A 15,531-nucleotide genomic window follows, 5' to 3' on the forward strand; every position below is an offset into this window, starting at 1 on the left:
GATATCGAAGGCACTGGTGGAAGAAGTAGAAGATAGTGTTCGCAGATTGTTTAAAGCGGTGCAAAAGAATAAATGGAGCTTTATTATATGCATTCGGGAACAAATCATAAATTACATGGGTTTTCTAATCTATAAACCGTCTCGCTGGATATGTACGTTCACAATATTGTATATAAAACAATTGATAGAAAAACTGATGGTTGTTTTATAATATCGATATTGAAGACTGTTCTTTCTTTATGCAGCTCCAAAGTTCATCGCAATAAATGCAACCTATATATCGAAAGAGTATTAATAATGAAAAACAGATATTGTTTTCACACCTAAGATATATGAATTTTAAGGAAAAATTTGAATACATCGATGTGACTGTAAAGAATATCAAAAGAAACGCTTATTGGAGATCTTAGAGAGCAATATTATTTGGTATCAGAACATTGCTATAATATCAGTACTGACAGTAAAATGATTGGCAAGATCAAAAAGAAGCCAGACAATTACGTACATTATAGGCAAAATGACATTTGAAAGGTATTGCAAATTGCAAATTCAAGTGTAAACGTGAACACTGATTATCATACAGTTGAAAACAAAGAAGCAAAAACAGGTGCATAAAACATACATTTGCATGCAGGCGATGTGTATTGGCTAACACGGTAGAGGGCCTTCTTTACAGACAAGAATCCAGCCGCTGCGCGCATGAAACTTGGCACTTGGTGCGCGCACCTACAGATAGCGCTGATGACGAAATAATGCTTTGCGCCTGCGCCTGTGACCCAGCAAGCAGGTGCGCAAGAATGTGCTATTTTGATTGGCTCGCGCGTTGTCTGGTTACCATCTCCCTGGCACACATTGCACAACAAACATCATTCACTAATGATCTACCGTGCTTGAAAGTACACACTTTTGGTACTCTCCTGCTCCTCTCGGTTCTTTCATAGTGCAGATTATCTTGAAACCTTGCGATTTGTGCTTCCATCGAGTGATTCTGAACTGTATAGTCAGATAACACTTGCATGATGTCAGCTCAAAGAGATCGCCGAGCTAAAAGGATGGCATTGCGACACGAACGGCTTGCCCTCGGGCCGGTCTCCGACCACCAAGCCGAAATCGCCCAAGCCATTCAGGCCTTCGCTGCAATGGGTGACAAAGTAACTGTTCCTCAATATGACGCGGAGGATCAGGCCGATTTGTCGACTCAGAGACTGCGGCGTGTTCGTTGGATGGAGAGAAGATGTCAGAGATTGCACCTCAAGCCAAAATCGCCGGACGGCGATGCAATAAGGCAGGCCATCCAGCTCCACCTCGCCCAAATTTCAGAGTCACAATGTCATAAATCCCTGACAAATCAACACCCAGTCAATGATCAAAACATACCTGCTACATCAGCGAGCAATCATGCCGACTCTGATGATCAGTGGGTCATGAGGAAAGCTGCTAAGACTTCAGGTATAGCTTATTTTACCTTGCAAGCCATGCGGTATACTGAATCTCTCTGCATGGGATTGGGTTCATGATTTTGGAATTCGTTTTTAAGTTTTCCAGATTTTGTTGATCAATTTCATTGATCGGGTCTCCATAAGATAAAGGTCTCTAACGTGTATGATGAGGAAAGAAGTGTCAGCCGTTCCTGATGAAATGCAAAACAAAATATTCGTTTCCATCTCCTATTATAGCCAGTGGTTTTCATAAAAGAAAGCCTTCAAAGCTGACTTGCCCGAACGAAACAAAATAATGTAAACTGGATGATTATTATTGATGAATCTGATATAATCTCTTGCTGTTATTGAGCATGCCAGGCACTTGAAACAAGAGTCAACCGCCTTTGTATTGATGCTCAATTTCCCTGATCTTTTCTTCTATTCCCTTCTCTCATAATAGCCCGCTCTTCAAGCAGAGAAAGTAAAGCTTCTTCTTGCTGGAGTTTTGGCAGATTCCTGCGAGGAATTAAAGTCAGAAATATGGGGGGAAAACACATCTCACTGTGGAGTCGTCTTTTCAGCAGTCTGCACAGATAAGAGAGACACTATATTTGTAAGACATTCAAGTCAGTGCTTTCTGGTAAAGCCAAGACCTAGGAAAATAAAGCCCACTTGGACTGACACAACGCACAACACATAAATCTTGAACTCGAGATCTCGATACTCGACCTCCAGGTGTCACTGATATGGGAACATTATGATTTGAAATAAATTCGTTGTACAATAGAAGTAAATGAATTCTGTGCTGTGTTTGAACTTGGCGTGACTGACAATTAAGGGGACTCTGCTTGAAAAAGTAGAAAAAAAATGCAGTACGATAGATAATTACAGGCAGGTATGGTGGCTTTGGCTGACAAAGAGAGAGGGGGAAATATTACAATGCAGCTGAGAGATTGGAATGGAGAAGCAAATCATGTATATCACAATAGAGCTAAGAGAAAGGCGTTTATAATTTTGAAGAAATGTAAAAACTACTAACAATCTTCCAAAGGAACGCAAACAGTCACACATGTCATGAAAAAACGGCGCCGCTGCATGACTTCCACAATAATTGCACTTTTTTTTCTCCCGCATTTTATAGATTATAGGAAAGCTTGTAATCTGTTGGAATCAAGCGTTAAGTGTTAAAAACAGAAAAATAAATAAAGGACGAAGTCCTTCACAGACGAAAAAGAAAAAAGTATACAAAATAACAACCCACAAGGAATTCGAAAAAGATATCGAAGGCACTGGTGGAAGAAGTAGAAGATAGTGTTCGCAGATTGTTTAAAGCGGTGCAAAAGAATAAATGGAGCTTTATTATATGCATTCGGGAACAAATCATAAATTACATGGGTTTTCTAATCTATAAACCGTCTCGCTGGATATGTACGTTCACAATATTGTATATAAAACAATTGATAGAAAAACTGATGGTTGTTTTATAATATCGATATTGAAGACTGTTCTTTCTTTATGCAGCTCCAAAGTTCATCGCAATAAATGCAACCTATATATCGAAAGAGTATTAATAATGAAAAACAGATATTGTTTTCACACCTAAGATATATGAATTTTAAGGAAAAATTTGAATACATCGATGTGACTGTAAAGAATATCAAAAGAAACGCTTATTGGAGATCTTAGAGAGCAATATTATTTGGTATCAGAACATTGCTATAATATCAGTACTGACAGTAAAATGATTGGCAAGATCAAAAAGAAGCCAGACAATTACGTACATTATAGGCAAAATGACATTTGAAAGGTATTGCAAATTGCAAATTCAAGTGTAAACGTGAACACTGATTATCATACAGTTGAAAACAAAGAAGCAAAAACAGGTGCATAAAACATACATTTGCATGCAGGCGATGTGTATTGGCTAACACGGTAGAGGGCCTTCTTTACAGACAAGAATCCAGCAGCTGCGCGCATGAAACTTGGCACTTGGTGCGCGCACCTACAGATAGCGCCGATGACGAAATAATGCTTTGCGCCTGCGCCTGTGACCCAGCAAGCAGGTGCGCAAGAATGTGCTATTTTGATTGGCTCGCGCGTTGTCTGGTTACCATCTCCCTGGCACACATTGCACAACAAACATCATTCACTAACGATCTACCGTGCTTGAAAGTACACACTTTTGGTACTCTCCTGCTCCTCTCGGTTCTTTCATAGTGCAGATTATCTTGAAACCTTGCGATTTGTGCTTCCATCGAGTGATTCTGAACTGTATAGTCAGATAACACTTGCATGATGTCAGCTCAAAGAGATCGCCGAGCTAAAAGGATGGCATTGCGACACGAACGGCTTGCCCTCGGGCCGGTCTCCGACCACCAAGCCGAAATCGCCCAAGCCATTCAGGCCTTCGCTGCAATGGGTGACAAAGTAACTGTTCCTCAATATGACGCGGAGGATCAGGCCGATTTGTCGACTCAGAGACTGCGGCGTGTTCGTTGGATGGAGAGAAGATGTCAGAGATTGCACCTCAAGCCAAAATCGCCGGACGGCGATGCAATAAGGCAGGCCATCCAGCTCCACCTCGCCCAAATTTCAGAGTCACAATGTCGTAAATCCCTGACAAATCAACACCCAGTCAATGATCAAAACATACCTGCTACATCAGCGAGCAATCATGCCGACTCTGATGATCAGTGGGTCATGAGGAAAGCTTCTAAGACTTCAGGTATAGCTTATTTTACCTTGCAAGCCATGCGGTATACTGAATCTCTCTGCATGGGATTGTCTTCATGATTTTGGAATCCGTTTTTAAGTTTTTCAGATTTTGTTGATCAATTTCATTGATCGGGTCTCCATAAGATAAAGGTCTCTAACGTGTATGATGAGGAAAGATGTGTCAGCCGTTCCTGATGAAATGCAAAACAAAATATTCGTTTCCATCTCCTATTATAGCCAGTGGTTTTCATAAAAGAAAGCCTTCAAAGCTGACTTGCCCGAACGAAACAAAATAATGTAAACTGGATGATTATTATTGATGAATCTGATATAATCTCTTGCTGTTATTGAGCATGCCAGGCACTTGAAACAAGAGTCAACCGCCTTTGTATTAATGCTCAATTTCCCTGATCTTTTCTTCTATTCCCTTCTCTCATAATAGCCCGCTCTTCAAGCAGAGAAAGAAAAGCTTCTTCTTGCTGGAGTTTTGGCAGATTCCTGCGAGGAATTAAAGTCAGAAATATGGGGGGAAAACACATCTCACTGTGGAGTCGTCTTTTCAGCAGTCTGCACAGATAAGAGAGACACTATATTTGTAAGACATTCAAGTCAGTGCTTTCTGGTAAAGCCAAGACCTAGGAAAATAAAGCCCACTTGGACTGACACAACGCACAACACATAAATCTTGAACTCGAGATCTCGATACTCGACCTCCAGGTGTCACTGATATGGGAACATTATGATTTGAAATAAATTCGTTGTACAATAGAAGTAAATGAATTCTGTGCTGTGTTTGAACTTGGCGTGACTGACAATTAAGGGGACTCTGCTTGAAAAAGTAGAAAAAAAATGCAGTACGATAGATAATTACAGGCAGGTATGGTGGCTTTGGCTGACAAAGAGAGAGGGGGAAATATTACAATGCAGCTGAGAGATTGGAATGGAGAAGCAAATCATGTATATCACAATAGAGCTAAGAGAAAGGCGTTTATAATTTTGAAGAAGTGTAAAAACTACTAACAATCTTCCAAAGGAACGCAAACAGTCACACATGTCATGAAAAAACGGCGCCGCTGCATGACTTCCACAATAATTGCACTTTTTTTTTTCTCCCGCATTTTATAGATTATAGGAAAGCTTGTAATCTGTTGGAATCAAGCGTTAAGTGTTAAAAACAGAAAAATAAATAAAGGACGAAGTCCTTCACAGACGAAAAAAAAAGTATACAAAATAACAACCCACAAGGAATTCGAAAAAGATATCGAAGGCACTGGTGGAAGAAGTAGAAGATAGTGTTCGCAGATTGTTTAAAGCGGTGCAAAAGAATAAATGGAGCTTTATTATATGCATTCGGGAACAAATCATAAATTACATGGGTTTTCTAATCTATAAACCGTCTCGCTGGATATGTACGTTCACAATATTGTATATAAAACAATTGATAGAAAAACTGATGGTTGTTTTATAATATCGATATTGAAGACTGTTCTTTCTTTATGCAGCTCCAAAGTTCATCGCAATAAATGCAACCTATATATCGAAAGAGTATTAATAATGAAAAACAGATATTGTTTTCACACCTAAGATATATGAATTTTAAGGAAAAATTTGAATACATCGATGTGACTGTAAAGAATATCAAAAGAAACGCTTATTGGAGATCTTAGAGAGCAATATTATTTGGTATCAGAACATTGCTATAATATCAGTACTGACAGTAAAATGATTGGCAAGATCAAAAAGAAGCCAGACAATTACGTACATTATAGGCAAAATGACATTTGAAAGGTATTGCAAATTGCAAATTCAAGTGTAAACGTGAACACTGATTATCATACAGTTGAAAACAAAGAAGCAAAAACAGGTGCATAAAACATACATTTGCATGCAGGCGATGTGTATTGGCTAACACGGTAGAGGGCCTTCTTTACAGACAAGAATCCAGCCGCTGCGCGCATGAAACTTGGCACTTGGTGCGCGCACCTACAGATAGCGCTGATGACGAAATAATGCTTTGCGCCTGCGCCTGTGACCCAGCAAGCAGGTGCGCAAGAATGTGCTATTTTGATTGGCTCGCGCGTTGTCTGGTTACCATCTCCCTGGCTGGCACACATTGCACAACAAACATCATTCACTAATGATCTACCGTGCTTGAAAGTACACACTTTTGGTACTCTCCTGCTCCTCTCGGTTCTTTCATAGTGCAGATTATCTTGAAACCTTGCGATTTGTGCTTCCATCGAGTGATTCTGAACTGTATAGTCAGATAACACTTGCATGATGTCAGCTCAAAGAGATCGCCGAGCTAAAAGGATGGCATTGCGACACGAACGGCTTGCCCTCGGGCCGGTCTCCGACCACCAAGCCGAAATCGCCCAAGCCATTCAGGCCTTCGCTGCAATGGGTGACAAAGTAACTGTTCCTCAATATGACGCGGAGGATCAGGCCGATTTGTCGACTCAGAGACTGCGGCGTGTTCGTTGGATGGAGAGAAGATGTCAGAGATTGCACCTCAAGCCAAAATCGCCGGACGGCGATGCAATAAGGCAGGCCATCCAGCTCCACCTCGCCCAAATTTCAGAGTCACAATGTCATAAATCCCTGACAAATCAACACCCAGTCAATGATCAAAACATACCTGCTACATCAGCGAGCAATCATGCCGACTCTGATGATCAGTGGGTCATGAGGAAAGCTGCTAAGACTTCAGGTATAGCTTATTTTACCTTGCAAGCCATGCGGTATACTGAATCTCTCTGCATGGGATTGGGTTCATGATTTTGGAATTCGTTTTTAAGTTTTCCAGATTTTGTTGATCAATTTCATTGATCGGGTCTCCATAAGATAAAGGTCTCTAACGTGTATGATGAGGAAAGAAGTGTCAGCCGTTCCTGATGAAATGCAAAACAAAATATTCGTTTCCATCTCCTATTATAGCCAGTGGTTTTCATAAAAGAAAGCCTTCAAAGCTGACTTGCCCGAACGAAACAAAATAATGTAAACTGGATGATTATTATTGATGAATCTGATATAATCTCTTGCTGTTATTGAGCATGCCAGGCACTTGAAACAAGAGTCAACCGCCTTTGTATTGATGCTCAATTTCCCTGATCTTTTCTTCTATTCCCTTCTCTCATAATAGCCCGCTCTTCAAGCAGAGAAAGTAAAGCTTCTTCTTGCTGGAGTTTTGGCAGATTCCTGCGAGGAATTAAAGTCAGAAATATGGGGGGAAAACACATCTCACTGTGGAGTCGTCTTTTCAGCAGTCTGCACAGATAAGAGAGACACTATATTTGTAAGACATTCAAGTCAGTGCTTTCTGGTAAAGCCAAGACCTAGGAAAATAAAGCCCACTTGGACTGACACAACGCACAACACATAAATCTTGAACTCGAGATCTCGATACTCGACCTCCAGGTGTCACTGATATGGGAACATTATGATTTGAAATAAATTCGTTGTACAATAGAAGTAAATGAATTCTGTGCTGTGTTTGAACTTGGCGTGACTGACAATTAAGGGGACTCTGCTTGAAAAAGTAGAAAAAAAATGCAGTACGATAGATAATTACAGGCAGGTATGGTGGCTTTGGCTGACAAAGAGAGAGGGGGAAATATTACAATGCAGCTGAGAGATTGGAATGGAGAAGCAAATCATGTATATCACAATAGAGCTAAGAGAAAGGCGTTTATAATTTTGAAGAAATGTAAAAACTACTAACAATCTTCCAAAGGAACGCAAACAGTCACACATGTCATGAAAAAACGGCGCCGCTGCATGACTTCCACAATAATTGCACTTTTTTTTCTCCCGCATTTTATAGATTATAGGAAAGCTTGTAATCTGTTGGAATCAAGCGTTAAGTGTTAAAAACAGAAAAATAAATAAAGGACGAAGTCCTTCACAGACGAAAAAAAAAAAGTATACAAAATAACAACCCACAAGGAATTCGAAAAAGATATCGAAGGCACTGGTGGAAGAAGTAGAAGATAGTGTTCGCAGATTGTTTAAAGCGGTGCAAAAGAATAAATGGAGCTTTATTATATGCATTCGGGAACAAATCATAAATTACATGGGTTTTCTAATCTATAAACCGTCTCGCTGGATATGTACGTTCACAATATTGTATATAAAACAATTGATAGAAAAACTGATGGTTGTTTTATAATATCGATATTGAAGACTGTTCTTTCTTTATGCAGCTCCAAAGTTCATCGCAATAAATGCAACCTATATATCGAAAGAGTATTAATAATGAAAAACAGATATTGTTTTCACACCTAAGATATATGAATTTTAAGGAAAAATTTGAATACATCGATGTGACTGTAAAGAATATCAAAAGAAACGCTTATTGGAGATCTTAGAGAGCAATATTATTTGGTATCAGAACATTGCTATAATATCAGTACTGACAGTAAAATGATTGGCAAGATCAAAAAGAAGCCAGACAATTACGTACATTATAGGCAAAATGACATTTGAAAGGTATTGCAAATTGCAAATTCAAGTGTAAACGTGAACACTGATTATCATACAGTTGAAAACAAAGAAGCAAAAACAGGTGCATAAAACATACATTTGCATGCAGGCGATGTGTATTGGCTAACACAGTAGAGGGCCTTCTTTAGAGACAAGAATCCAGCGCGCATGAAACTTGGCACTTGGTGCGCGCACCTACAGATAGCGCTGATGACGAAATAATGCTTTGCGCCTGCGCCTGTGACCCAGCAAGCAGGTGCGCAAGAATGTGCTATTTTGATTGGCTCGCGCGTTGTCTGGTTACCATCTCCCTGGCTGGCACACATTGCACAACAAACATCATTCACTAATGATCTACCGTGCTTGAAAGTACACACTTTTGGTACTCTCCTGCTCCTCTCGGTTCTTTCATAGTGCAGATTATCTTGAAACCTTGCGATTTGTGCTTCCATCGAGTGATTCTGAACTGTATAGTCAGATAACACTTGCATGATGTCAGCTCAAAGAGATCGCCGAGCTAAAAGGATGGCATTGCGACACGAACGGCTTGCCCTCGGGCCGGTCTCCGACCACCAAGCCGAAATCGCCCAAGCCATTCAGGCCTTCGCTGCAATGGGTGACAAAGTAACTGTTCCTCAATATGACGCGGAGGATCAGGCCGATTTGTCGACTCAGAGACTGCGGCGTGTTCGTTGGATGGAGAGAAGATGTCAGAGATTGCACCTCAAGCCAAAATCGCCGGACGGCGATGCAATAAGGCAGGCCATCCAGCTCCACCTCGCCCAAATTTCAGAGTCACAATGTCATAAATCCCTGACAAATCAACACCCAGTCAATGATCAAAACATACCTGCTACATCAGCGAGCAATCATGCCGACTCTGATGATCAGTGGGTCATGAGGAAAGCTTCTAAGACTTCAGGTATAGCTTATTTTACCTTGCAAGCCATGCGGTATACTGAATCTCTCTGCATGGGATTGTCTTCATGATTTTGGAATCCGTTTTTAAGTTTTCCAGATTTTGTTGATCAATTTCATTGATCGGGTCTCCATAAGATAAAGGTCTCTAACGTGTATGATGAGGAAAGAAGTGTCAGCCGTTCCTGATGAAATGCAAAACAAAATATTCGTTTCCATCTCCTACTATAGCCAGTGGTTTTCATAAAAGAAAGCCTTCAAAGCTGACTTGCCCCATCAAGAACGAAACAAAATAATGTAAACTGGATGATTATTATTGATGAATCTGATATAATCTCTTGCTGTTATTGAGCATGCCAGGCACTTGAAACAAGAGTCAACCGCCTTTGTATTAATGCTCAATTTCCCTGATCTTTTCTTCTATTCCCTTCTCTCATAATAGCCCGCTCTTCAAGCAGAGAAAGAAAAGCTTCTTCTTGCTGGAGTTTTGGCAGATTCCTGCGAGGAATTAAAGTCAGAAATATGGGGGGAAAACACATCTCACTGTGGAGTCGTCTTTTCAGCAGTCTGCACAGATAAGAGAGACACTATATTTGTAAGACATTCAAGTCAGTGCTTTCTGGTAAAGCCAAGACCTAGGAAAATAAAGCCCACTTGGACTGACACAACGCACAACACATAAATCTTGAACTCGAGGTCTCGATACTCGACCTCCAGGTGTCACTGATATGGGAACATTATGATTTGAAATAAATTCGTTGTACAATAGAAGTAAATGAATTCTGTGCTGTGTTTGAACTTGGCGTGACTGACAATTAAGGGGACTCTGCTTGAAAAAGTAGAAAAAAAATGCAGTACGATAGATAATTACAGGCAGGTATGGTGGCTTTGGCTGACAAAGAGAGAGGGGGAAATATTACAATGCAGCTGAGAGATTGGAATGGAGAAGCAAATCATGTATATCACAATAGAGCTAAGAGAAAGGCGTTTATAATTTTGAAGAAATGTAAAAACTACTAACAATCTTCCAAAGGAACGCAAACAGTCACACATGTCATGAAAAAACGGCGCCGCTGCATGACTTCCACAATAATTGCACTTTTTTTTTCTCCCGCATTTTATAGATTATAGGAAAGCTTGTAATCTGTTGGAATCAAGCGTTAAGTGTTAAAAACAGAAAAATAAATAAAGGACGAAGTCCTTCACAGACGAAAAAAAAAAGTATACAAAATAACAACCCACAAGGAATTCGAAAAAGATATCGAAGGCACTGGTGGAAGAAGTAGAAGATAGTGTTCGCAGATTGTTTAAAGCGGTGCAAAAGAATAAATGGAGCTTTATTATATGCATTCGGGAACAAATCATAAATTACATGGGTTTTCTAATCTATAAACCGTCTCGCTGGATATGTACGTTCACAATATTGTATATAAAACAATTGATAGAAAAACTGATGGTTGTTTTATAATATCGATATTGAAGACTGTTCTTTCTTTATGCAGCTCCAAAGTTCATCGCAATAAATGCAACCTATATATCGAAAGAGTATTAATAATGAAAAACAGATATTGTTTTCACACCTAAGATATATGAATTTTAAGGAAAAATTTGAATACATCGATGTGACTGTAAAGAATATCAAAAGAAACGCTTATTGGAGATCTTAGAGAGCAATATTATTTGGTATCAGAACATTGCTATAATATCAGTACTGACAGTAAAATGATTGGCAAGATCAAAAAGAAGCCAGACAATTACGTACATTATAGGCAAAATGACATTTGAAAGGTATTGCAAATTGCAAATTCAAGTGTAAATGTGAACACTGATTATCATATAGTTGAAAACAAAGAAGCAAAAACAGGTGCATAAAACATACATTTGCATGCAGGCGATGTGTATTGGCTAACACGGTAGAGGGCCTTCTTTACAGACAAGAATCCAGCAGCTGCGCGCATGAAACTTGGCACTTGGTGCGCGCACCTACAGATAGCGCCGATGACGAAATAATGCTTTGCGCCTGCGCCTGTGACCCAGCAAGCAGGTGCGCAAGAATGTGCTATTTTGATTGGCTCGCGCGTTGTCTGGTTACCATCTCCCTGGCACACATTGCACAACAAACATCATTCACTAACGATCTACCGTGCTTGAAAGTACACACTTTTGGTACTCTCCTGCTCCTCTCGGTTCTTTCATAGTGCAGATTATCTTGAAACCTTGCGATTTGTGCTTCCATCGAGTGATTCTGAACTGTATAGTCAGATAACACTTGCATGATGTCAGCTCAAAGAGATCGCCGAGCTAAAAGGATGGCATTGCGACACGAACGGCTTGCCCTCGGGCCGGTCTCCGACCACCAAGCCGAAATCGCCCAAGCCATTCAGGCCTTCGCTGCAATGGGTGACAAAGTAACTGTTCCTCAATATGACGCGGAGGATCAGGCCGATTTGTCGACTCAGAGACTGCGGCGTGTTCGTTGGATGGAGAGAAGATGTCAGAGATTGCACCTCAAGCCAAAATCGCCGGACGGCGATGCAATAAGGCAGGCCATCCAGCTCCACCTCGCCCAAATTTCAGAGTCACAATGTCGTAAATCCCTGACAAATCAACACCCAGTCAATGATCAAAACATACCTGCTACATCAGCGAGCAATCATGCCGACTCTGATGATCAGTGGGTCATGAGGAAAGCTTCTAAGACTTCAGGTATAGCTTATTTTACCTTGCAAGCCATGCGGTATACTGAATCTCTCTGCATGGGATTGGGTTCATGATTTTGGAATTCGTTTTTAAGTTTTCCAGATTTTGTTGATCAATTTCATTGATCGGGTCTCCATAAGATAAAGGTCTCTAACGTGCAAATGATGAGGAAAGAAGTGTCAGCCGTTCCTGATGAAATGCAAAACAAAATATTCGTTTCCATCTCCTATTATAGCCAGTGGTTTTCATAAAAGAAAGCCTTCAAAGCTGACTTGCCCGAACGAAACAAAATAATGTAAACTGGATGATTATTATTGATGAATCTGATATAATCTCTTGCTGTTATTGAGCATGCCAGGCACTTGAAACAAGAGTCAACCGCCTTTGTATTGATGCTCAATTTCCCTGATCTTTTCTTCTTTTCCCTTCTCTCATAATAGCCCGCTCTTCAAGCAGAGAAAGAAAAGCTTCTTCTTGCTGGAGTTTTGGCAGATTCCTGCGAGGAATTAAAGTCAGAAATATGGGGGGAAAACACATCTCACTGTGGAGTCGTCTTTTCAGCAGTCTGCACAGATAAGAGAGACACTATATTTGTAAGACATTCAAGTCAGTGCTTTCTGGTAAAGCCAAGACCTAGGAAAATAAAGCCCACTTGGACTGACACAACGCACAACACATAAATCTTGAACTCCAGATCTCGATACTCGACCTCCAGGTGTCACTGATATGGGAACATTATGATTTGAAATAAATTCGTTGTACAATAGAAGTAAATGAATTCTGTGCTGTGTTTGAACTTGGCGTGACTGACAATTAAGGGGACTCTGCTTGAAAAAGTAGAAAAAAAAATGTAGTACGATAGATAATTACAGGCAGGTATGGTGGCTTTGGCTGACAAAGAGAGAGGGGGAAATATTACAATGCAGCTGAGAGATTGGAATGGAGAAGCAAATCATGTATATCACAATAGAGCTAGGAGAAAGGCGTTTATAATTTTGAAGAAATGTAAAAACTACTAACAATCTTCCAAAGGAACGCAAACAGTCACACATGTCATGAAAAAACGGCGCCGCTGCATGACTTCCACAATAATTGCACTTTTTTTTCTCCCGCATTTTATAGATTATAGGAAAGCTTGTAATCTGTTGGAATCAAGCGTTAAGTGTTAAAAACAGAAAAATAAATAAAGGACGAAGTCCTTCACAGACGAAAAAAAAAAAGTATACAAAATAACAACCCACAAGGAATTCGAAAAAGATATCGAAGGCACTGGTGGAAGAAGTAGAAGATAGTGTTCGCAGATTGTTTAAAGCGGTGCAAAAGAATAAATGGAGCTTTATTATATGCATTCGGGAACAAATCATAAATTACATGGGTTTTCTAATCTATAAACCGTCTCGCTGGATATGTACGTTCACAATATTGTATATAAAACAATTGATAGAAAAACTGATGGTTGTTTTATAATATCGATATTGAAGACTGTTCTTTCTTTATGCAGCTCCAAAGTTCATCGCAATAAATGCAACCTATATATCGAAAGAGTATTAATAATGAAAAACAGATATTGTTTTCACACCTAAGATATATGAATTTTAAGGAAAAATTTGAATACATCGATGTGACTGTAAAGAATATCAAAAGAAACGCTTATTGGAGATCTTAGAGAGCAATATTATTTGGTATCAGAACATTGCTATAATATCAGTACTGACAGTAAAATGATTGGCAAGATCAAAAAGAAGCCAGACAATTACGTACATTATAGGCAAAATGACATTTGAAAGGTATTGCAAATTGCAAATTCAAGTGTAAACGTGAACACTGATTATCATATAGTTGAAAACAAAGAAGCAAAAACAGGTGCATAAAACATACATTTGCATGCAGGCGATGTGTATTGGCTAACACGGTAGAGGGCCTTCTTTACAGACAAGAATCCAGCAGCTGCGCGCATGAAACTTGGCACTTGGTGCGCGCACCTACAGATAGCGCCGATGACGAAATAATGCTTTGCGCCTGCGCCTGTGACCCAGCAAGCAGGTGCGCAAGAATGTGCTATTTTGATTGGCTCGCGCGTTGTCTGGTTACCATCTCCCTGGCACACATTGCACAACAAACATCATTCACTAACGATCTACCGTGCTTGAAAGTACACACTTTTGGTACTCTCCTGCTCCTCTCGGTTCTTTCATAGTGCAGATTATCTTGAAACCTTGCGATTTGTGCTTCCATCGAGTGATTCTGAACTGTATAGTCAGATAACACTTGCATGATGTCAGCTCAAAGAGATCGCCGAGCTAAAAGGATGGCATTGCGACACGAACGGCTTGCCCTCGGGCCGGTCTCCGACCACCAAGCCGAAATCGCCCAAGCCATTCAGGCCTTCGCTGCAATGGGTGACAAAGTAACTGTTCCTCAATATGACGCGGAGGATCAGGCCGATTTGTCGACTCAGAGACTGCGGCGTGTTCGTTGGATGGAGAGAAGATGTCAGAGATTGCACCTCAAGCCAAAATCGCCGGACGGCGATGCAATAAGGCAGGCCATCCAGCTCCACCTCGCCCAAATTTCAGAGTCACAATGTCGTAAATCCCTGACAAATCAACACCCAGTCAATGATCAAAACATACCTGCTACATCAGCGAGCAATCATGCCGACTCTGATGATCAGTGGGTCATGAGGAAAGCTTCTAAGACTTCAGGTATAGCTTATTTTACCTTGCAAGCCATGCGGTATACTGAATCTCTCTGCATGGGATTGGGTTCATGATTTTGGAATTCGTTTTTAAGTTTTCCAGATTTTGTTGATCAATTTCATTGATCGGGTCTCCATAAGATAAAGGTCTCTAACGTGCAAATGATGAGGAAAGAAGTGTCAGCCGTTCCTGATGAAATGCAAAACAAAATATTCGTTTCCATCTCCTATTATAGCCAGTGGTTTTCATAAAAGAAAGCCTTCAAAGCTGACTTGCCCGAACGAAACAAAATAATGTAAACTGGATGATTATTATTGATGAATCTGATATAATCTCTTGCTGTTATTGAGCATGCCAGGCACTTGAAACAAGAGTCAACCGCCTTTGTATTGATGCTCAATTTCCCTGATCTTTTCTTCTTTTCCCTTCTCTCATAATAGCCCGCTCTTCAAGCAGAGAAAGAAAAGCTTCTTCTTGCTGGAGTTTTGGCAGATTCCTGCGAGGAATTAAAGTCAGAAATATGGGGGGAAAACACATCTCACTGTGGAGTCGTCTTTTCAGCAGTCTGCACAGATAAGAGAGACACTATATTTGTA

This window comes from Diadema setosum, chromosome 15, assembly GCF_964275005.1.
Source record: "Diadema setosum chromosome 15, eeDiaSeto1, whole genome shotgun sequence".
Classification (NCBI taxonomy): Eukaryota; Metazoa; Echinodermata; class Echinoidea; order Diadematoida; family Diadematidae; genus Diadema; species Diadema setosum.